Genomic DNA, 12,962 nt, shown 5'->3' with positions numbered 1-12,962 from the left:
TGTGTCCATAAAACCATGCCTGTATCTTATGTTCTATTCAATGCTAGGATCAGTGTCATTCTAATTGCTCTAATGTTGCTTAATCAGCCCAACATAAAAAAATAAGTCCCTTCGCCCTCCCTATATTCGAATCTCATTTCTAAACTTCTTATTATTTAACCTTGGAAAATATTTAATCTATTTTCATTGCCTTTATATCGGCGATCAGCCCAATTGTTTTATTTAATCCCACCCATGCACAAATTTTATGCCATGAAACCATACTATTTTGTGGAACGCCTTTATATCGGCGATCAGCCCAATTGTTTTATTTAATCCCACCCATGCACAAATTTTATGCCATGAAACCATACTATTTTGTGGAATTGTTCATAATAATTGGAATGGAAGTTAGCTTAGGGGTATTCAATATTGGTCCTATATTGACAACAGGCCTACCACAGGGTAGATAGAGTATTTGATGAAACGGTTTTGGTGGTAAACAGATGTCATTTTCTACACTATACGACCCATGGATCATGCAGGCTGTCATAGGAAATAGATTAACATTATCCTAAGTTTTCATTATAATCTTATACGTAGATATGTATGTAGTAAGCAAACTATGTAGGTAACTCGATGGGTATCACCTATCACATTAGACTTGCACAAAACGACGCATCGAAGGCCCTGTCCTGGATTGAACTATGTAGGTAACTCGATGGGTATCACCTATCACATTAGACTTGCACAAAACGACGCATCGAAGGCCCTGTCCTGGATTGTATTCCTGGAAGAATGCAAGTTTTCGGCTTAAAACCGATATTTCAATCCAGTGAATCAACAAGAAATGACCTGCAAGTGTTGAATGAGAAGCAACTATTTCCCGAGAAAAAGGAACATTTAATTAAACATACAAAAATATAAAAATGCTCTGTATTAAGCTTTAAGTAGAAAAAAGTTCATTTAGGATTTAGAATATTATTCTCACCTCTACATAATGGGTAGGTAAGTAGTTGAGGTTGTAGAAACCATCCTCTCATTCCTGTGTCCAGTTGTAGCATCTCTTTCTGTAATCGGGAAATCCAAAGATATCCGTTGTCTGCCCGTTGTCTAGGAGGACCTGTAGGAGGAAAAATCAAGTTTCATCATGTCACTACAGAGAATCGAAACCCAGTCCCAACCTACATACAAGACCTACAGTTTAACTCTGAGTTGCTGAAGCCATCGTTGTCTAGGAGGACCTGTAGGAGGAAAAATCAAGTTTCATCATGTCACTACAGAGAATCGAAACCCAGTCCCAACCTACATACAAGGTCTACAGTTTAACTCTGAGTTGCTGAAGCCACCTATTTTTCTAAACGTATAGGTGTAATTTTACTATTTAGGACTAGATTAACGGTAATTCGGAGCTTTTGACTTTCAAGTTCTATAGATCTGAACAACCTGCGACCTATTCGTTTTCCTTGAATGAAAATTGCCTGGACATGAGGAACATACCTACTGCCCCCCCAAAAGAACCTGCGACCTATCCGTTTTCCTTGAATGAAAATTGCCTGGGCATGAGGAACATACCTACTGGCCCCCCAAAAGGTGCTCTAGATAGGTACCTCTGATAACATATTTTATCCCATGGACCCATGATGCTAGTGGTGCATTGATTTGATTGAAAGGATCATGATGTTTGATAGTTTTATTGAGAAGTAAGAAGGGCTTGGAATATGAAGCGGTGTTTTTGACAAGTTGTGTGAGGTAGGTATAGTGGGGAGGGATTTCACGCTATCTGAATCTAGATATCACGTATAGATCTTGACAGGCCTGAGGATTATAAAGGATTAAACCAAACTATAGTTTATTGCTGCACAAGGAGAGATTTTGCCTTTGACTCCGACTCTTCGAGTTTCGTGACTGAGAAAAACTTTCAAAGTCTCTCCTCGTCAGCCTAGTTAGCTTGGTTGGTAGCGCGTCTGTCTTGCAAGCGCTAAGCCGCAGTTTCGATTCCCGCCCTGGGCGGATTTTATCCTGAATGGATAATGTTCGTTCTCGGAACGGCTGGCTTTCTCCTAACCTGCCTTTCTTCTCTCTTCGATTTTGGACGATAAGACATTGACAGTTACAGTTCTCTCTGTCAAACCTCTTCAAAAAAAGTCTCATAAATTATTTTCCCAAGACTGGCGTTTATCCTGCCTATGTATGGGGGTGACAGTTACGTTCTCTCTGTCAAACCTCTTCAAAAAAAGTCTCATAAATTATTTTCCCAAGACTGGCGTTTATCCTGCCTATGTATGAAAACTAATAATCAAACAAATAGAGGTTCTCTCAGATGATGCAATGGAAGACCGGAAGACACCTTGCTCTAAATCTAAAGACTTTAAAAAATGGTTGAGAGACTTGTGAGTTGTAGATAATTATGATTTGTGCTCATGTGTTTGGGTATTTGGTAGATAATAATGGTGGATCTGCCATTTGGTCATCTAAAGATGATTCAAACATTTGTGTCGGTCATGACTAGTCACGAGTCCATGACTCATGACTTTATGATTAAGATACATAGAAAAATAATTTGAAGTAAACCTATATTTTCCCAATTATGTTGACCTTTATTATGCGCAAGAGCAGAGCCTTTGAAAATCAACATGACAAGTTAACATGGAACAGTCGCTAGTCGATCCAAGGGGTATCGATAACGCACCAGGCACCAGGTGATCTACAGAGTTTCCGTTTCCATATTACCCAATCATTTTTTTTTTTTTTTTTTTAATTTTATTTGATGTTTAAACGCATTAATTTTATGCAATTACATAAACATTTACATAGGTAAGTAGTAAAAATAATAAGAGAAAAAAAAAGAAGAAAAAATGTTGTAAGATAGATACATAACAAAATTATACAATGAAGTTACAATTAGGTAAGTTAGGCTATGCTAGGCCTACCTGGTCCCCTCTGTGTTGAGGAGTCTCTCCGCCACACGCACATAACTCCCCCGTGACATAGCGAGGTCCAGGTCTTTATGGTAAGTAACAGTATCTGGCTACGTGGTACTGTTGATGATAGGTAAGTATTTTTATATTTATTTTTAGGGTTCCGAACATTTCCGAGTGAAAAATACCGTAATAACATCATTAGGTATGTTTTGGTAAGTTCTGAACATTTCCGAGTGAAATACTGACTTTTTTGAGGCTTTATTGGCAGGATTCTCACAAAGTGAGCTCTTCCACCCAACCAAAAATTTGTTCATCTACAAGAAATTTGTTCATCTCGTATTTTAGCCATACCTAATTACTCACTATCATTCATTAATTTATTTTATTAAGTACCTCGTTAATCTCGTTATAGAATGTGTAGAATAGATCAGTTGCGCTTACTTGGGTGGTGTTTCAAAGTCATAGAGCAGGAAAAATGAGGACCAACGGAATTTTCCTTTTTCTTCTACGATGGTACCGCGAAATATATCTCCTCCCTGACAGATGGACAGTGTACGGAGTTATTTAGGAGATCATAAATAAAGGTCAGGGAGCAGATATCTCTGCGCATCTTTAGACTCAATCTGAGTTTAAGTTTAACTCTCGGATTAAGCTATTTGATTGGTTAATTTCGAGAGAGAAATTTTTATCTAATATATAAAAATAAATGTGATTTAAAAAATACCGGCAAATCGTAAACTTTGACGTCACGGCATACGCTCCCGTAGGCGATGACGTCACATCAAATGTCCCGAGCAAAGCTCCCTTGCAGGTAAGGCATTAATGTGTTTGTGCGCATACGTTTCTGCGCAGTTCTTTCTGCTCCGCCGCTAGCGTGCTTGCATATGTTATAGGCTATTTTCCGGTTCGTTTTTGTTAAGCTACGCCGAGCAAGACCACTAAATGGATGAGTGACATGAACGGCCATGCCTTAAAGATTTCGGCTAGTTTTTTATAATTCTAAATAAAAAATACATATATATTTTAAGCTAATTGCTTAGTCCGAGAGTTAAACGTGACCAAAAACGATCAAAGAAAGGAAAACCTGAAGAGTACTCTCTGATAGATGAAGCAGGAAATTTGGACCCAAATGAAGTGAACTTACAAAGAGGCAAAAGATGTGATCTCTGAATTACTAGAAGGTAATAATGCTTAGTCCGAGAGTTAAACGTGACCAAAAACGATCAAAGAAAGGAAAACCTGAAGAGTACTCTCTGATAGATGAAGCAGGAAATTTAGACCCAAATGAAGTGGACTTACAAAGAGGCAAAAGACGTGATCTCTGAATTACTAGAAGGTAATACATAGTTTGAAGTGACTAGCCCTGTATCAAACGACTTGTCTCCAGAACAGAAGCACAAAACCTTTCTTTACCTTTTTTTTAGTCCGTCCTTCCTTTATTATTACTAATAATAAAAGGTATAGTGGACGGTTATTACTAATAATAAAAGGTATAGTGGACGGACTATTGTATTCGCTTCGGTGTCTGTCTGTCTGTCCGTCAGTCTGTCTGTCTGTCTGTCTGTCCCCATAGAAGGGCTTATCCAAACCTAGTCGACCTATATATCAAATTAAAGGTCTTTTTACGAGGAAAACGAAAGTGGTGGTGCAAATTTTGTCCAGAGAACCATAAAGCCAAAAAACCAAAAAAACTGGTTTTTGGGGGATTTTTTTCACATTTTCTCACACAAATGAGCTCTGATCTCGAAATTTGTCGCGACGACCTATGAACTCAAAGCGAGAAAGCTTTAGATAACACTTCAGTCGATCATTTAAGGATTTAAGACCGGTTTTAGCGTCACCTATGTTAAGCTACGCCGAGCAAGGCCAATAAATGGATGGGTGACTTAAACCTTATATTGAGACTAAAGTGAGAACGGGCTCTATCACACAAATGAGCTCTGATCTCGAATCATTACATGAAAGTAAAAATCGAAAAGTCAAATCAAGAATAATAATAAACTGAATATTAAACAAATTAGGTAGGTACATAGGTACTGATTTTCTCTGATCACTATACGGGCTTAAAAATTCCCGGAGGGACGGACCCTGCTTGTTTCCTTTGTGGGGCTGAAAAAGAAATTCATTGTCAATTTGTTTCGAACAAGAGTAAATATTTTGACCACTCGCTGGATCTAAAGAATGCAAGTTTTCGGCTTAAAACCGATATGTCAATCCAGTGAATCAACAAGAAATGACCTGCAAGTGTTGAATGAGAAGCAACTATTACCCGAGAAAAAGGAACATTTAATTAAACATACAAAAATATAAAAATGCTCTGTATTAAGCTTTAAGCAGAAAAAAGTTCATATAGGATTTAGAATATTATTCTCACCTCTACATAATACATACAAAAATATAAAAATGCTCTGTATTAAGCTTTAAGTAGAAAAAAGTTCATATAGGATTTAGAATATTATTCTCACCTCTACATAATAGGTAGGTTAGTAGTTGAGGTTGTAGAAACCATCCTCTCATTCCTGTGTCCAGTTGTACTTAGCATCTCTTTCTGTAATCGGGAAATCCAAAAAGATATCCGTTGTCTGCCCGTTGTCTAGGAGGACCTGTAGGAGGAGAAATCAAGTTTCATCATGTCACTACAGAGAATCGAAACCCAGTCCCAACCTACATACAAGGCCTACAGTTTAACTCTGAGTTGCTGAAGCCATCTATTTTTCTAAACGTATAGGTGTAATTTTACTATTTAGGACTAGATTAACGGTAATTCGGAGCTTTTGACTTTCAAGTTCTATAGATCTGAACAACCTGCGACCTATCCGTTTTCCTTGAATGAAAATTGCCTGGGCATGAGGAACATACCTACTGGCCCCCAAAAAGTGTAATTTTACTATTTAGGACTAGATTAACGGTAATTCGGAGCTTTTGACTTTCAAGTTCTATAGATCTGAACAACCTGCGACCTATCCGTTTTCCTTGAATGAAAATTGCCTGGGCATGAGGAACATACCTACTGGCCCCCCAAAAGGTGCTCTAGATAGGTACCTCTCAAACTTTCATACAGGATTGATCACAAATGTCAATAGAAAGTTCCAAATACAGAGCGGGCAAAAGAGAGCAACCTCAAGAAAAAACCATTTAACTCCATGAAAATCACAAAAAAATGGCCTACCGAGACTGGGCACATTAGAAATTTCCATGATTTTGATCATGATTCCTACACGGAGAGACTACTCATGAAGAGATCCACCACCAGAATCAATTTCAATATGAGGACAATTATTTGCAATTAACACTGTATACAAAATGTGTACTCTGGGAAATGTCCGGGTTTTCGATGGAATGTCCGGGTTTTTGGAACCAAATGTCCTACTTTTTAAAAATTTGATCTGGAGACCCTAGATCCACCACCAGAATCAATTTCAATATGAGGACAATTATTTGCAATTAACACTGTATACAAAATGTGTACTCCAATTAGTTTCGCATGAGTTAACTCATTCACATTCACGCTTACTTTAAATGTGCAAATACTTACATACAATATGCTTAGACCATTCACATTCACGCTTACTTTAGATGTGCAAATACTTACATACAATATGCTTAGACCTTTTCTCACACAATTCAAAATCTACATAGTACGTATATACAGGATGGATGGAGATTGAAGTTGTGGTGATGGGACCAGCTTTTGAACATGATATTCATGGTCGGGGCCACAATCTGAGTTTAAGTTTAACTCTCGGATTAAGCTATTTGATTGGTTAATTTCGAGAGAGAAATTTTTATCTAATATATAAAAATAAAATAAATGTGTGTGTATTCAAAACCTAGATAGTATACAGGATGGATGGAGATTGAAGTTGTGGTGATGGGACCAGCTTTTGAAAATGATATTCATGGTCGGGGCCACAATCTGAGTTTAAGTTTAACTCTCGGATCTTGCTATTTGATTGGTTAATTTTGAGAGAGAAATTTTTATCTAATATATAAAAATAAATGTGTGTTTGTTTGTTCGTTTGTTTGTTCGAACTATATGCCTGGCCAAACCGCTCATCCGATTGCTATGTAACTTTGTCAACTTATTGCTTGCACTCCCGTGAAGGTTATAGGCTATTTTCCGGTTCGTTTTTGTTAAGCTACGCCGAGCAAGACCACTAAATGGATGAGTGACATGAACGGCCATGTCTTAAGGATTTCGGCTAGTTTTTTATAATTCTAAATAAAAAATATATATTTTAAGCTAATTGCTTAGTCCGAGAGTTAAACGTGACCAAAAACGATCAAAGAAAGGAAAGCCTGAAGAGTACTCTCTGATAGATGAAGCAGAAAATTTGGACCCAAATGAAGTGGACTTACAAAGAGGCAAAAGATGTGATCTCTGAATTACTAGAAGGTAATACATAGTTTGAAGTGACTAGCCCTGTATCAAACGACTTGTCTCCAGAACAGAAGCACAAAACCTTTCTTTACCTTTTTTTTTTCCTTTGTGGGGCTGAAAAAGAAATTCATTGTCAATTTGTTTCGAACAAGAGTAAATATTTTGACCACTCGCTGGAAGTTGATTGCAAGGACCGTGTAAACACTTGAGGTCCTCTTTTTTGCTCAACCTTGATAGTTTGAAGTGACTAGCCCTGTATCAAACGACTTGTCTCCAGAACAGAAGCACAAAACCTTTCTTTACCTTTTTTTTCCTTTGTGGGGCTGAAAAAAAAAATTCATTGTCAATTTGTTTCGAACAAGAGTAAATATTTTGACCACTCGCTGGATCTAAATTGATTGCAAGTACCGTGTAAACACTTGAGGTCCTCTTGTTTGCTCAACCTTCCTAAGACCCCAGGTAATGTCTCCGTTTTCATGATTGAAGATAACATGTCAGATACTGGACCAAATGAAAACTTTTGAATCAAACCCAAAGCGTGTTCTCTCAAAGTTTTTTCATAGTTTGAAGTGACTAGCCCTGTATCAAACGACTTGTCTCCAGAACAGAAGCACAAAACCTTTCTTTACCTTTTTTTTCCTTTGTGGTGCTGAAAAAGAAATTCATTGTCAATTTGTTTCGAACAAGAGTAAATATTTTGACCACTCGCTGGATCTAAGTTGATTGCAAGGACCGTGTAAACACTTGAGGTCCTCTTGTTTGCTCAACCTTGCTAAGACCCCAGGTAATGTCTCCGTTTTCATGATTGAAGATAACATGTCAGATACTGGACCAAATGAAAACTTTTGAATCAAACCCAAAGCGTGTTTTCTCAAAGATTTTTCAATGAGTCCTTTTTTTAGGAAAGTTTTTTGTGTATGTACTCGTCTTTGTTTAACTTTACTTGGTCTTAGAATTCAAAGATTGAAGATAACATGTCAGATACTGGACCAAATGAAAACTTTTGAATCAAACCCAAAGCGTGTTTTCTCAAAGATTTTTCAATGAGTTCTCTTTTAGGAAAGTTTTTTGTGTATGTACTCGTCTTTGTTTAACTTTACTTGGTCTTAGAATTCAATTAATTCTTTGGTTCAGCGGAAAGTTTTTGTGTATGTACTCGTCTTTGTTTAACTTTACTTGGTCTTAGAATTCAATTAATTCTTTGGTTCAGCACAACTAATGTTTAAGTTCAACAGGCAGATCAATTAATTCTATTTTAATCGAAGTACGGACTATCTAGGTATCAAACTGCATACAACCCAAATTTCATCAATATTGTAAGGAATGTCATGGTACCGCCACAAACTGGGTACCAAGAAGTTTTTTCTATCCTGAGCTCTTATAATGTGACATTCCGAAATCTCCAGATTACCTAATAATAAATACCATAAGAACCTACTTCTTGCTTCACTAGTTCTTCTGTACTAGACCAGTATTTTGAATACATTCAATGAGCAGATCGCTTTAGTATCCTTTGGACAAAATGTCCTCAAGAACTAGATCTCCTAAGTGCTTGAAAATCCAAGGACCACTATATTCCTTAATCCTGCATGATTGAGGATGATTTTGCAATTTGCTTACCTAGATAGTCCGTACTTCGATTAAAATAGAATTAATTGATCTGCCTGTTAAACTAAAACACTATTTGTGCTGAACCAAATAATTAATTGAATTCTAAGACCAAGTAAAGTTAAACAAAGACGAGTACATACACAAAAAACTTTCCTAAAAAGAGGACTCATTAAAAAATCTTTGAGAGGCAATTTGCTCTGGGGATTAAATTTCTTACACTGTCAATATTTAAATTGATTTTTATACAATCAGAAGTAGGGATCAACATAGCAATTTGCTCTGGGGATTAAATTTCTTACACTGTCAATATTTAAATTGATTTTTATACAATCAGAAGTAGGGATCAACATATTTTTTTGTGTATTCATTTGGCAAGATACAATCCATATGACACTACAAAGATGAGGAGCCTATCTACCTAGTAACTTATCAACATATTTTTTGTGTATTCATTTGGCAAGATACAATCCATATGACACTACAAAGATGAGGAGCCTATCTACCTAGTAACAGGGAACAAAGAATGGGTGAACCTGTAACAGAATACAAGAATTATTTAAATTTCAGGGGGAATAGCTTATTTATTTGACTTTGAACTTTCCTTATTAGAAAGTAATTTATACTAATTTTCATCCAATAGAAACAGATCAATATCTATCTAGGCATTGTCAAGCAAAGTATGATCATTATGATCAAGTTGTGGTTTCATATTTGTTAATTCTTCCTTTTTACGAAATAACTATTCATTACTTTTTACTTTCTATTAAATTATTACTCGTACCTATCGTTTCCAGATGATATTTTTTATTGTCTTGCCCTATCATCCCTCGAATTTGAAAATAAGCTTGAAAAAAATATTATAAATTTATTTATTTCTGATTTATTCCTTCGCCTACGTCACATTTTCTTATTCGTCTTCCCCTTCTTCTCATACTTTTCATTTTCTCTCTCATTCTCCTTCTTTTCATTCTCTCTCTCTTCTCCATTTTCCTTCATCCTCGCCATTATTCAGACTATTATGTTTTAATAAAATCTTCAAGCATAAGCATATTTTGTACTTTAACACAGGTTGTTTCACCAGATATACATAGGTACATGTAAAAGCTGGAGAAATACTTTGACAATTTTCTTCGAAATCACTATCTCTCTCCCCCTTTTTCTCTCTCTTTCTCTCTCTCTCTTTCTCTCTCTCTCTTTCTCTTTCTCTCTATTTCTCTCTCTCTCTCTCTCTCTCTCTCTCTCCTTCCTTCTCCCTATCTCTCACTACGAACTTGTAATCCCGGAAAAATGAGGTTCGAGTGTTGATTGCATACATGCAAATTTAGTCTTTACTTATTTAGGATGGTAAAAATAACTATTATTGTCTTTGTAGTAACTTATTATTAAATTAATACCTTATATCCCTAATACTTAGCAGTAACTACTGGGTACTGGCACCCCTCTGACCACTTGAGACGATTTTTTTTTTTATGTAAATATCTATCTAGGCATTGTCAAGCAAAGTATGATCATTATGAGCAAGTTGTGGTTTCATATTTGTTAATTCTTCCTTTTTACGAAATTACTATTCATTACTTTTTACTTTCTATTAAATTATTACTCGTACCTATCGTTTCCAGATGATATTTTTTATTGTCTTGCCCTATCATCCCTCGAATTTGAAAATAAGCTTGAAAAAAATATTATAAATTTATTTATTTCTGATTTATTCCTTCGCCTACGTCACATTTTCTTATTCGTCTTCCCCTTCTTCTCATACTTTTCATTTTCTCTCTCATTCTCCTTCTTTTCATTCTCTCTCTCTTCTCCATTTTCCTTCATCCTCGCCATTATTCAGACTATTATGTTTTAATAAAATCTTCAAGCATAAGCATATTTTGTACTTTAACACAGGTTGTTTCACCAGATATACATAGGTACATGTAAAAGCTGGAAAAATACTTTGACAATTTTCTTCGAAATCACTATCTCTCTCTCCCCCTTTTTCTCTCTCTTTCTTTCTCTCTCTCTCTCTCTCTCCTTCCTTCTCCCTTTCTCTCACTACGAACTTGTAATCCCGGGAAAATGAGGTTCGAGTGTTGATTGCATACATGCAAATTTAGTCTTTACTTATTTAGGATGGTAAAAATAACTATTATTGTCTTTGAAAAAAAAAAAATAATAAACTTTTCAACATCCTGTAAGTACTTGTGTACTTTTGGGGAGCAGATTATTATAATCTACTACTAAAGGATTGAATTGGCAGACAGTGGAGTAGTGGGATTCGAGTGTTGATTGCATACATGCAAATTTAGTCTTTACTTATTTAGGATGGTAAAAATAACTATTATTGTCTTTGAAAGAGGTTCGAGTGTTGATTGCATACATGCAAATTTAGTCTTTACTTATTTAGGATGGTAAAAATAACTATTATTGCCTTTGAAAAAGAAAACTAATAAACTTTTTAACATCCTGTAAGTACTTGTGTACTTTTGGGGAGCAGAGTATTATAATCTACTACTAAAGGATTGAATTGGCAGACAGTGGAGTAGTGGGAATGTGCTTATAGGAATGAAATGATAGAAAACAGAAAAGCTGATACATACATCCTGTGTTTACATCCCGTTTTATCAGCCCAAGAATTTTCAATGAAAAGAATTTGTAATTCAATCTCTTATTCTCTCCTTCTCTTCTCTTTCTTCCACCTCGCTTTGTCCTGAGTAGTGGGAATGTGCTTATAGGAATGAAATGATAGAAAACAGAAAAGCTGATACATACATCCTGTGTTTACATCCCGTTTTATCAGCCCAAGAATTTTCAATGAAAAGAATTTGTAATTCAATCTCTTATTCTCTCCTTCTCTTCTCTTCTCTTTCTTCCACCTCGCTTTGTCCTCTTTTTCTCTTTTTCTCCTTTCCGACGTCTAATATCTTTCGTCTTTTCTTGTTCTGCTTGAGGAAATAAGAAAATTAATACGAAGAAACAGAGAGAATTTAATATATGTAATAATAAAAATACTTGGAATATCTTTTAATATCTCTGGATCTGGTCGTTTCTCTCTTTCTTGTTTTGTTCTCTTTTCACTTTACTTCGTTTTCTTCCTCTTCCTCTTCCTCCAAAAATACTTGGAATATCTTTTAATATCTCTGGATCTGGTCGTTTCTCTCTTTCTTGTTTTGTTCTCTTTTCACTTTACTTCGTTTTCCTCCTCCTCCTCCTCCTCTTCTATATTTCACTCCTCGCCTTTCGGTCTACTATGTTAGTTTATTTACTCTTGCTGGGTAATTTTTACAAAAACTTTTATATTTATACTAGATGTGGTAGGTTCTTCAAACGTAAATTTCATTTTTCAATACCTATGTTCTTTTTTCTCACTTCCCAAACAACCACCGGAAATGGCTTATGGCCTTATTAAACAAACTCTATATTTCACTCCTCGCCTTTCGGTCTACTATGTTAGTTTATTTACTCTTGCTGGGTAATTTTTACAAAAACTTTTATATTTATACTTGATGTGGTAGGTTCTTCAAACGTAAATTTCATTTTTCAATACCTATGTTCTTTTTTCTCACTTCCCAAACAACACCGGAAATGGCTTATGGCCTTATTAAACAAACAACGCAAGTGTGTAAATTGTCTAGCCTTAAATTAATGTGTCCGATGACTAAGTCATGATTCTACAATCTACATCTAAAAATTCGTCTTCTAAAAATGCCCACAAGAAGTTGAAAGGTTATTTCCTTCTCCTATTTGCTTTTTCCTCCTTCTCCCCCTCCTCACCTTTTCCTTCTTCATCTCGGGTATCTCAAAAGTTTAAACTTTTTTTCCTTCTTTGTGTATAAAATTTTTATCCCTCCCTGGGGACAGCCAATGAGAAAGACTCTTCAATGTGATTGGCCGTATCATTTGAATTAAATGCACCCCCTTCCCCCTAACAATGTCTACCCCTGAACATTATTGACTTTGTCATTTGAAACTTAAACATGGGGGGTAAAACAGATCCCTTACGTCTCTCCCTAAACATCTCGACTTTCCAGATTTTTTTGTCATTCAAATATTTAGTATGCTTTTCATTAGGTTATGCTATT

This window comes from Diaphorina citri, unplaced genomic scaffold (genome assembly GCF_000475195.1).
Source record: "Diaphorina citri unplaced genomic scaffold, Diaci psyllid genome assembly version 1.1 scaffold205, whole genome shotgun sequence".
Classification (NCBI taxonomy): domain Eukaryota; kingdom Metazoa; phylum Arthropoda; class Insecta; order Hemiptera; family Psyllidae; genus Diaphorina; species Diaphorina citri.
This window is presented reverse-complemented; position numbering follows the sequence as displayed.